This window comes from Nothobranchius furzeri, chromosome 12 (assembly GCF_043380555.1).
Source record: "Nothobranchius furzeri strain GRZ-AD chromosome 12, NfurGRZ-RIMD1, whole genome shotgun sequence".
Taxonomy (NCBI): domain Eukaryota; kingdom Metazoa; phylum Chordata; class Actinopteri; order Cyprinodontiformes; family Nothobranchiidae; genus Nothobranchius; species Nothobranchius furzeri.
Genome location: NC_091752.1, coordinates 23370746 through 23380613, shown reverse-complemented (window position 1 = coordinate 23380613; position 9868 = coordinate 23370746). Strand labels below are relative to the sequence as shown.

The 9868-nt window shown below is 42.3% G+C and overlaps 1 long non-coding RNA gene across 1 annotated transcript; it reads right to left on the bottom strand.

Moving 5' to 3' along the window:
• Positions 1–8334: 8334 nt before the first annotated feature.
• On the bottom strand, positions 8335–9527 carry LOC129166757 (uncharacterized). Its single transcript, XR_008565658.2, has 4 exons — positions 9371–9527; positions 9045–9164; positions 8721–8965; positions 8335–8644 (listed from the first exon to the last, which is right to left on the bottom strand). It is a non-coding gene; the product is annotated as an uncharacterized lncRNA (long non-coding RNA).
• Positions 9528–9868: the final 341 nt, after the last annotated feature.

The following is a 9868-nucleotide window of genomic DNA, read 5'->3' as shown; positions in this document are numbered from 1 at the left end:
GGCTTACATCTTTTAGTGAACGTCAGAATATCATATACTAATATATATGCATGTGTGTGTGTGTGTGTGTGTGTGTGTGTGTGTGTGTGTGTGTGTGTGTGTGTGTGTGTGTGTATGATGCTAAACCAGACTGCCTGCTCCATCAGATGAAAAGGAAATCCTCTCAGGACCAAAATAAAATAGAAGATTTAGCAACCAGACACAGAAGCCCAGGTGAAACCGTCCACATCAGCATCTCCAGTTCTACCAGCTCCAAAAACACACTTCTTAAATAATAAAACACTAAACTCAGCCAACAGATGAAGACGTCCTGGTGCCAGACGCTACCCAAGACATCACCAGTTCAGCTGACTTGATAAAACACTTGGTGACTAAAACAAACATCTGGTGACCTGGTAAAAAACAGTCCTGGTGCAACAAGCTACCTGAGACAAACGTTTCCAGTCGACCAGTTCAAGAAAGAAAGAAAGAAAGAAATGATCTTCAGTGATCCTCAATAGCAAACTCTGCCTCTACTGGAGGAGCCTGACCATGACCCACAAACACAACATCATCACTACTCAGACCCACTGGAAGAAAAATATATCTCTAGTCTGAGTCCGAGTCGTCCCATCTTGGTCTCTTCGGTGGGATGTACGGGAAGCGCTCTCCAGTCCTCTTCTGGCTGGATCCAAGGACCGAGGTAGAAGGAGTGGGTTCTTCTACATCCTGGACCTCTTCAGCGCTCCCGTGGGCAGGCCTGGGATCTTCTGGAAGCTCTTCCGGCGGGGCCGGAGGAGCTACCGCCAGCCAGAAGTCTTCTGGTGGTGGAAGCTGCTGGTCTTCATCGCTATCCAGAACTGAGCTACCATAACCAGAGTCCACACTAGAAGCCATAAAACCTTCTAAATCTGACCAATCTGAGCTAATGTCAGTCTCCTCCGACTCCTCGTCACTACTCAGACCCTCAAAAACAAACTCTGCCTCTACTGGAGGAGCCTGACCATGACCCACAAACACCACATCATCATCACTACTCAGACCCTCAATAGCACACGCCGCCTCCAACTCCTCATCCCTACTCTGACCCTCAATAGCACACGCTGCCTCCAACTCCTCAACACTACTCGGACCCTCAAAAACAAACTCTACCTCCGACTCCTCATCTCTACTCAGACCCACAAAAACATACTCAACCCCCGACTCCTCATCTCTAGTCAGACCCTCAAAAACAAACTCTACCTCCGACTCCTCATCACTACTCAGACCCTCAATAGCAAACTCTGCCTCTACTGGAGGAGCCCGACCATGACACACAAACACATCATCACTACTCAGACCCTCAATAGCACACGCTGCCTCCAACTCCTCATTCCTACTCTGACCCTCAATAGCAAACTCTACCTCTGCTGGAGGAGCCTGACCATGACCCACAAACACATCATCATCAGGAATGTGAAGGGCTGGGTACCCAAAACCTAAATCAGACCAATCTGAGCTAATGTCAGTCTCCTCCGACTCCTCATCTCTACTCAGACCCTCAAAAACAAACTCTACCTCCGACTCCTCATCTCTACTCAGACCCACAAAAACATACTCAACCCCCGACTCCTCATCTCTAGTCAGACCCTCAAAAACAAACTCTACTTCCGACTCCTCATCACTACTCAGACCCTCAATAGCAAACTCTGCCTCTACTGGAGGAGCCCGACCATGACACACAAACACATCATCACTACTCAGACCCTCAATAGCACACGCTGCCTCCAACTCCTCATTCCTACTCTGACCCTCAATAGCAAACTCTACGTCTGCTGGAGGAGCCTGACCATGACCCACAAACACATCATCATCAGGAATGTGAAGGGCTGGGTACCTACCTTCATCGAGAATCCGGATGACGTCCTCAGGGGCCCCTGCAGTCACGGGACGCTCCACGATGAAGATGCCTGTGAGGACAAAACAAGACACATTAAATCCACTTGTGTCATAAAACAGTTATGAAAAAGCTACAATGACTTGTTTACAATACAAGAGATGTGTGTCTGCATCTGCATGTGTGCACAAGACACACTTTACTAATCTGGTTGTTTTTGGGGTTTAACAGGTTAAAACAGAGTTCTGCTTTTACTGGAAAAAGTTTCCATTTTTAATTTATGTGATTGTTTTATTACTTATGTTTCATGTTTATAGCTGATGTATTTCTAAAAAGACGTAATGTTTTACAGCTTGTAGACACAACACTGCTCAAATAATGTTGTTTTAAAATGGGCTCTATAAAAATAAACAAAAGACTCATTAAACTGGTGAAAAGTGTTTAAAATAGATTCAAACGGACAGAAATGCATTTATAAACCTGAGAACCAACTCAGAGAACACATCAAACTTTCTACTTGGATAAAACAGATGAAGTCCTTAAAGATCAAAGGTCTCTAGTTCACTCAGATTTATGGAAACAACTCATGTTCACCGATGCTAACAGCCCGAAGCTAAAGCTAGCTGTGCGTTCTAGCATGTTCTACGTCATGACGTTTCATACCTGATTCATCTGTTGCTATGGTCACGAAACATGTTTATGTTTGAAGCATTCTTTTTTAGAATCGTACATTTATTAGTTTTAAAAATGTCGATGTAAAATTGAACTAAATCTCGTCTCCTTCCGCCTATCCATGTCCGGGTCGCGAGGGCAGCATCCCAACTAGGGAGTTCCACACCGTCCTCTCTCCGGCCACCTCCACCAGCTCCTCCGGCAGGACCCCAAGGCGTTCCTGGGCCAGTTCGGATATGTACTTTCTCCAACGTGTCCTGGGTCGTCCAGGGGGCCTCCTGCCAGCAGGACATGCCCAAAACACCTCACCAGGGAGGCGTCCAGGAGGCCTTCTAACAAGATGCCCAAACCACCTCAACTGACTCCTCGATATGGAGGAGCAGCGGCTCTATTCCGAGTCTCAACCGAATGTCCGAGCTCCGCACCCTATCCCTAAGGCTGACGCAGCCACCCCGCGGAGAAAACTCATTTCGGACGCTTGTATCCGCGATCGTGTCCTTTCGGTCATTACACAAAGCTTGTGACCATAGGGGAGGACTGGGCGGGAAACCGAGAGCCTTGCTTTCCGGCTCAGCTCCTTCTTCCCCACAACTAACCGGTTCAGCGGCCGCATCACTGCAGACGCTGCACCAATCCGCCTGTCGATCTCGCACCCTCATCTCTGCTTTATGTGAACGATGTGGTCCTCCTAGCTTCATCAGGCTCCGACCTACAGCTCTTGCTGGGGAGGTTCGCAGCCGAGTGTGAAGAGGCTGGGATGAGGATCAGCACCTCCAAGTCTGAGACCATGGTTCTTGATCGGAAAAGAGCGTTTGTCAACTCCAGGTCGGTGGAGAGGTCCTGCCTCAAGTGGAGGAGTTCAAGTATCTCGGGGTCTTGTTCACGAGTAAAACACCAAATGTGATTTTAAACACACATTCGGTCTCTCAAATACACGAATTTAACATTATAATAATGTTTCATTAGTTTGTCCTTTAGGAAACATGAAATAAGTCAGACGGAGAATTTAACTGATGTTAGCTTACCGCGCTCCTCCCGGAAGACCAACACCTCTCTGGTAGGTTGGTTCTCGGGTCTTCTTCAGCTAGCCACAAACTTCTTCAGCGATTTCTGCTCTGCAGAGGCTCTCCAAGCTCGTCCAAGGGCTACTTTTGAAGCAAATCTCAAGCGACTCTCTCGACCAAGTGCTGCTCTAGCGCAAGTTCGAAAGAAAGACTTTTAAAAATTCCATGAGCTTTTATAGACGAGCACGTTCTAATTCTATGACGTAGACACGCACATGCGTGCACAGATTCCTAACCTGTCTCTTTGCAGCAGGTGCACCCGAGGGGTCTCTCCCGACCTCTGGTGGACAGAAGCTATTACTGCAGCTGTTTTCGAACGGTAACTTAGCTAATTATGTAATAGCAGTGAGGACTTTTAGTGCCGTTGTGCTTTTGTAATCTCCAGTTTGAATACATCAGATGTTTTGTATTCAAACAAAAACATGTTTTTTTCGTGACCATAGCAACAGATGAATCAGGTATGAAACGTCATGACGTAGAACATGCTAGAACGCACAGCTAGCTTTAGCTTCGGCCTGTTAGCATCGGTGAACATGAGTTGTTTCCATAAATCTGAGTGAACTAGAGACCTTTGATCTTTAAGGACTTCATCTGTTTTAACCAAGTAGAAAGTTTGATGTGTTCTCTGAGTTGGTTCTCAGGTTTATAAATGCATTTCTGTCCGTTTGAATCTATTTTAAACACTTTTCACCAGTTTAATGAGTCTTCTGTTTATTTTTATAGAGCCCATTTTAAAACAACTTTATTTGAGCAGTGTTGTGTCTACAAGCTGTAAAACATTACATCTTTTTAGAAATGCATCAGCTATAAACATGAAACATAAGTAATAAAACAATCACATAAATTAAAAATGGAAACTTTTTCAGTAAAAGCAGAACTCTGTTTTAACCTGTTAAACCCCAAAAACAACCAGACTAGTAAAGTGTGTCTTGTGCACACATGCAGATGCAGACACACATCTCTTGTATTGTAAACAAGTCATTGTAGCTTTTTCATAACTGTTTTATGACACAAGTGGATTTAATGTCTCTTGTTTTGTCCTCACAGGCATCTTCATCGTGGAGCGTCCTGCGACTGCAGGGGCCCCTGAGGTCATCCGGATTCTCGATGAAGATGAAGGTAGGTACCCAGCCCTTCACATTCCTGATGATGATGTGTTTGTGGGTCATGGTCAGGCTCCTCCAGTAGAGGCAGAGTTTGCTATTGAGGGTCTGTGGTCAGCTTTAGAAGGTTTTATGGCTTCTAGTGAGGACTCTGGTTATGGTAGCTCAGTTCTGGATAGCGATGAAGACCAGCAGCTTCCACCACTAGAAGACTTCTGGCTGCCGGTAGCTCCTCCGGTCCCGCCGGAAGAGCTTCCAGAAGATCCCAGGCCTGCCCACGGGAGCGCTGAAGAGGTCCAGGAGATAGAAGAACCCACTCCTTCAACCTCGGTCCTTGGATCCAGCCAGAAGAGGATGAGAGCGCTTCCCGTACATCCCACCGAAGAGATCAAGATGGGACGACTCGGACTCAGACTAGAGATATATTTTTTGTTCCAGTGCAGCGTCACTGAAGATCATTTTTTTCTTTCTTTCTTGAACTGGTCGACTGGAAACGTTTGTCTCAGGTAGCTTGTTGCACCAGGACTGTTTTTTTTACCAGGTCACCAGATGTTTGTTTTAGTCACCAAGTGTTTTATCAAGTCATCTGAACTGGTGATGTCTTAGGTAGCGTCTGGCACCAGGACGTCTTCATCCGTTGGCTGAGTTTAGTGTTTTATCATTTAAGATGTGTGTTTTTGGAGCTGGTAGAAATGGAGATGCTGATGTGGACGGTTTCACCTGGGCTTCTGTGTCTGGTTGCTAAATCTTCTATTTTATTTTGGTTCTGAGAGCATATCCTTTCATCTGATGGAGCAGGCAGTCTGGTTTACACACACACACACACACACACACACACACACACACACACACACACACACACACACACACACACACACACACACACACACACACACACACACACACACACACACACACACACACACACACACACACACACACACACACACACATGCATATATATTAGTATATGATATTCTGACGTTCACTAGAAGATGTAAGCCTGGAACACAAGAGGCCATCGGAGCAAACAAGATCCCACCTGAGATGGATGGTGAGAGGTGGTAGAAGATAAACAAGAGACCAAGGAGGGCAGGAAGATGGAGGCAAAACTACAACTACAGTGATGCTTCTGATAATCTGGTAGAGCAGATAGAGCAGGTCTTAGTGAGAAATGGGACGTTTACTTGGTGACATGAGCATAAGCTGGGGTGATCTTTGATCTGTATGAAAGACAAGGACGATAACATCATCTTCATCATAACATCATCTTCATCAGGTCCTTTCTGTTTCACTAACTGTTCTGTCACAAGAAACTGTTCTAAATATCTGTAGAAAAGTTTGATTCCAGGTTTAGGAGGAGCTCTCTGTGTCTGTTTGTGTCCTCACGTCCTGCTGGACTGAGCTTCTCTGGGCTTTGTGGTCCTGCAGGAACCAGGAAGGAGCTGAACAGCAGCGCTCTGACACAGACGGAGCAAACAAAGGTTTTAGTGTTTAAATGTGCACGCGTTTAAAATTAGCTCTTTACAAAAGTTAAACAATAAATACTAAAATATTAAAGGCTAATAAAATATAGTCTAAACATGTAAATGATTCAAATTAACTTGAATATTTTAACAAGTTACTGTGCTGTTAAATTAAAGCAATAAAGACTCAGATTATTTACATTCAACATAACTTTAAGATTCACCGCAGAACAAAATTACGATGCGTTTGACCGCGACTAAAGAACGGATAAACATCATAAAAGAACGAGAAGTTAACGAAAAGCATAAAAGTCAAAGGAGGCTCTAAATCTGTAAAACGTTTATAAAATACTAAAATGAATTTAATTAGAAATAATTATTTATTCTGACGGTTTCTTTTTTCCTGCTTCAAGACAGAATTTATGTTCCAACATTAAATGCTGTGTTGATGCAGGTTTTGCTTTACCGTCTCCGGTCGCCCAAAGCAAAAGGCTCTGGTAACGGAACTCTCAGTAATGAGACGGGGTTTGTTGGATTGAGTGTCTACAGGTGTAAGTTATAATGAATGAACTCATGTCAGAATAAAAGGACGGGTAAGGCTCCACCCACTGTGTGGAAAAGGACTGTCTGTCACAAGCGGTAGCAGATGGCGGAGGTGCAGTGGTGGAGTCCCCCTTCATGAAAGAAGACTGTATGATTCTCTCATTTGCTACCACTCAAATTCCAGTACAAGGGCGCAGCCCGAAAGCGACTCTGCTAACAGGTTATGGGCCCAGGTGAGCGGCGGAAGGAATCTGCAACCAGAGAAGGAAGGACGGCGTACCTGAATCAGCGAGTCACCAGTAGGTGTGAGGAGTTTGACACAGATTGAGTGAGTGAGCGTCTTTACGCACCATGAGAAGACACGCAGCAGAGTCGGGGAGTCGATATTCCCGTTTGCATTTTGATGGAGATGAAAGAAAGTATGAACTATGGGAAACTAAGTTCCTCGGTCATCTCCGATTGCAAGGCTTGAAAGATGTCATCTTAAAGTCGGAGGTGCCTGAAGGTGAGGAAGAAGATGACGAAGACACTGATAAGAACGCCGAAACATATGCGGAGTTGATCCAATTTTTGGATGATAAAAGTTTATCGTTAATCATGAGAGAATCTACAGTTCTCCACCGTCCATGACAGGGAGATCAGGTGTTTTCTCTTGCTGCTAAACCTACATGTAGCGTTTAACATTCCTAATAAAATTGTTTATTTTTAGGTTTGACACTGGTTGGATTATAAAAATTGGAAGAGGGTTGATTACTTCAAGAAGCCTAAGGTGGGACTACATTCATACTCAAAGATTCATTCCTAAATTTCGGTTTCCTCGGGATGATAAGCTCTGGTTCTGGTTTTCCCACAGGGTCAATTCTCCATCGGGTATTGTGATTACGACCTCAGACTGTGTCACGAGACAACTGTAGACATTTTTCACACAAAACACACAAAGAGTATGAGATGCTAAAATTCATTTGTAACTCAAGAAATTGTATTTACTTACAATGTATTGGATTGCCTTAACCTGACTGATATAAGCACCTTTAAATTAATTTGGTGTCTTTTGTGTTTTGTGCATCTGTAAATGTCCTGTAAAAATGTTTTTACTGGTTTGTTTTACTGCTGTTGGAAAAAAAAGGTTTTTTTTAAGTGCCTTAAAGGCATAGTCCGTAAGATGACACCGTCAGGGTGAAGAGATTTTTAAATTCGAACGGCTGTTGCTCACTCCCCCGCCCTTCCTGAAAGAGCCGAAAGCCACACCTGCTAATGTGCACGCGCAGAAAAAGCCGAGTCAACACCAGAGCATTGCTTCTTTGTAATAGAGCTGAGGTAGTGTTAGCAGTAGTTATCTGAGGTAAGACAGTTGTTTTTAACCAGCACATTAAACACTTATTGTTTACAAAAGGCATTTTATAAAGAATATCTATAAATATATTTTAAAATACCAGTGACAGTTGACAATCTATATTGTAAATAAAATCAATCCTATCAAATTGTTAGCATTTATTACGAGTAATTAGCTTATTTTTAATTGCTTTGCCATTCATGATGGGATGAATATATCAAAGCATAAAAATAATTTATGTGGAAATCATGAATAAACACTGCATTCTGTGTAGCCCTCCTATAATCATGGTTGTTTTCATAGTTTGTTTATTGTTGGTTTAGCCCAAATTTGGACTAGATGTAAACCTGATCTGTGTCAAAGTTGATGAGTATGCTAGAGTAATTTTTATATTAGTATAATTATTTAAAAATTCTAATACAATTTAGATTTCAGTGATTGAGGAATCCTCTGAGGAAGTTTGAACCTCCCATTGCATCCTCAAGACGTGGTGCAAAAAGGAGATGCCCACAATCATCTCAAACCCTAACCTTAACAGGAAACACAAAAATAATGTTTTGGGTTTTCTCTTGCCTCCCCCAACACCTATGTCTGTGGCAAAGTTTTACCTGTAAATAAAAAATAAACTCAATTAGCAATAGACTATTGTGTGGAAGATGTAAGGCAGATAATGTTTTATTTTACCATCACCGCAAGTCCGTAGGTGTTGTAGAAGTTCCTCTGTTGATGGTGCAGGGACTCTGGACAGCAAACCGTAACGCCTTGGATCCTCAAGCCTTAGCTTGTAGCGTCGAGGAAGACCTTTCTTGCTCGTCAAACGTTGGTTGACGATCATGGTTTGGATCTCTGGGATGTAGGAGTAGTCTTTTGCCACCTTCTCAGAATACAGCCTCCAGCATCTAGATTTTTTGTTGAATATTTTATGGTATCTGAAATGACACATGCCATAACTTGTAGTATCCAACAAATTAGCTGAAAAAGTGTTTTAAATTAAATGAAAGGAATTACCTTATGTGTATTTAAGGTGTGTCGTCCTCATCACCGCTGTCCATCTAGATGGTTTTGTCCTCCTCTGAAGACGAATCAACTTCTGGTTCTCTGGTGGCCATGTGCCATCTGATGACTATCCTGAATACACACAAAAAAAAAGTTTTTAGTATGGAAAATTAGACACATTTTGTTAACATCTGAATACTTGCACAGTTTTGAATATTATTGTACTCTTCCTCATCAATGTTTTTTCAATTCCCACACAAGATAACCTACAAAAGTAATTATTGGTTACTTTTCCTGACAAATGTGACAGCCGTATACAGACAAATCCTTATACTTACATTTGTGAAGATCCTTCATTTTCAGTTTCACCTTGTTCCATCACCTCCTCCAAATTATCATCCCTATGAAAATAAAATACAAGCACAAGAATATGATTAGAATCAATACATATTTTGTCATTTGAAGGTAATAGACCTCATCTATTGGGCGTCATCATCACCCTCTCCTTATTTTTCTCCCTCTACTTATCACACATTTCTTTGTATCCACTGAATTCCTTCTTTACAAATAATTTCCTGTCTATTTACATTTTAAAAACACGTTATTTTTTTCTCATAAGCTTTGTTTAAAATAAAAATATAAATTTTTATTTTAATATTTTTAATTTTGTTGTGAAGCACCTAAGAGTTTTATCTTGAGAGGCGCTATATAAAATATAGTTTTACTTATTTGTTTCTATACATTTTTTATAGTCATTCGTTATCCCATTTCCAGAATATCTTTTTATTTTATTTTATTTTTTTTTTTTGCTTCTTTTTATTTCATTCACAATGTAT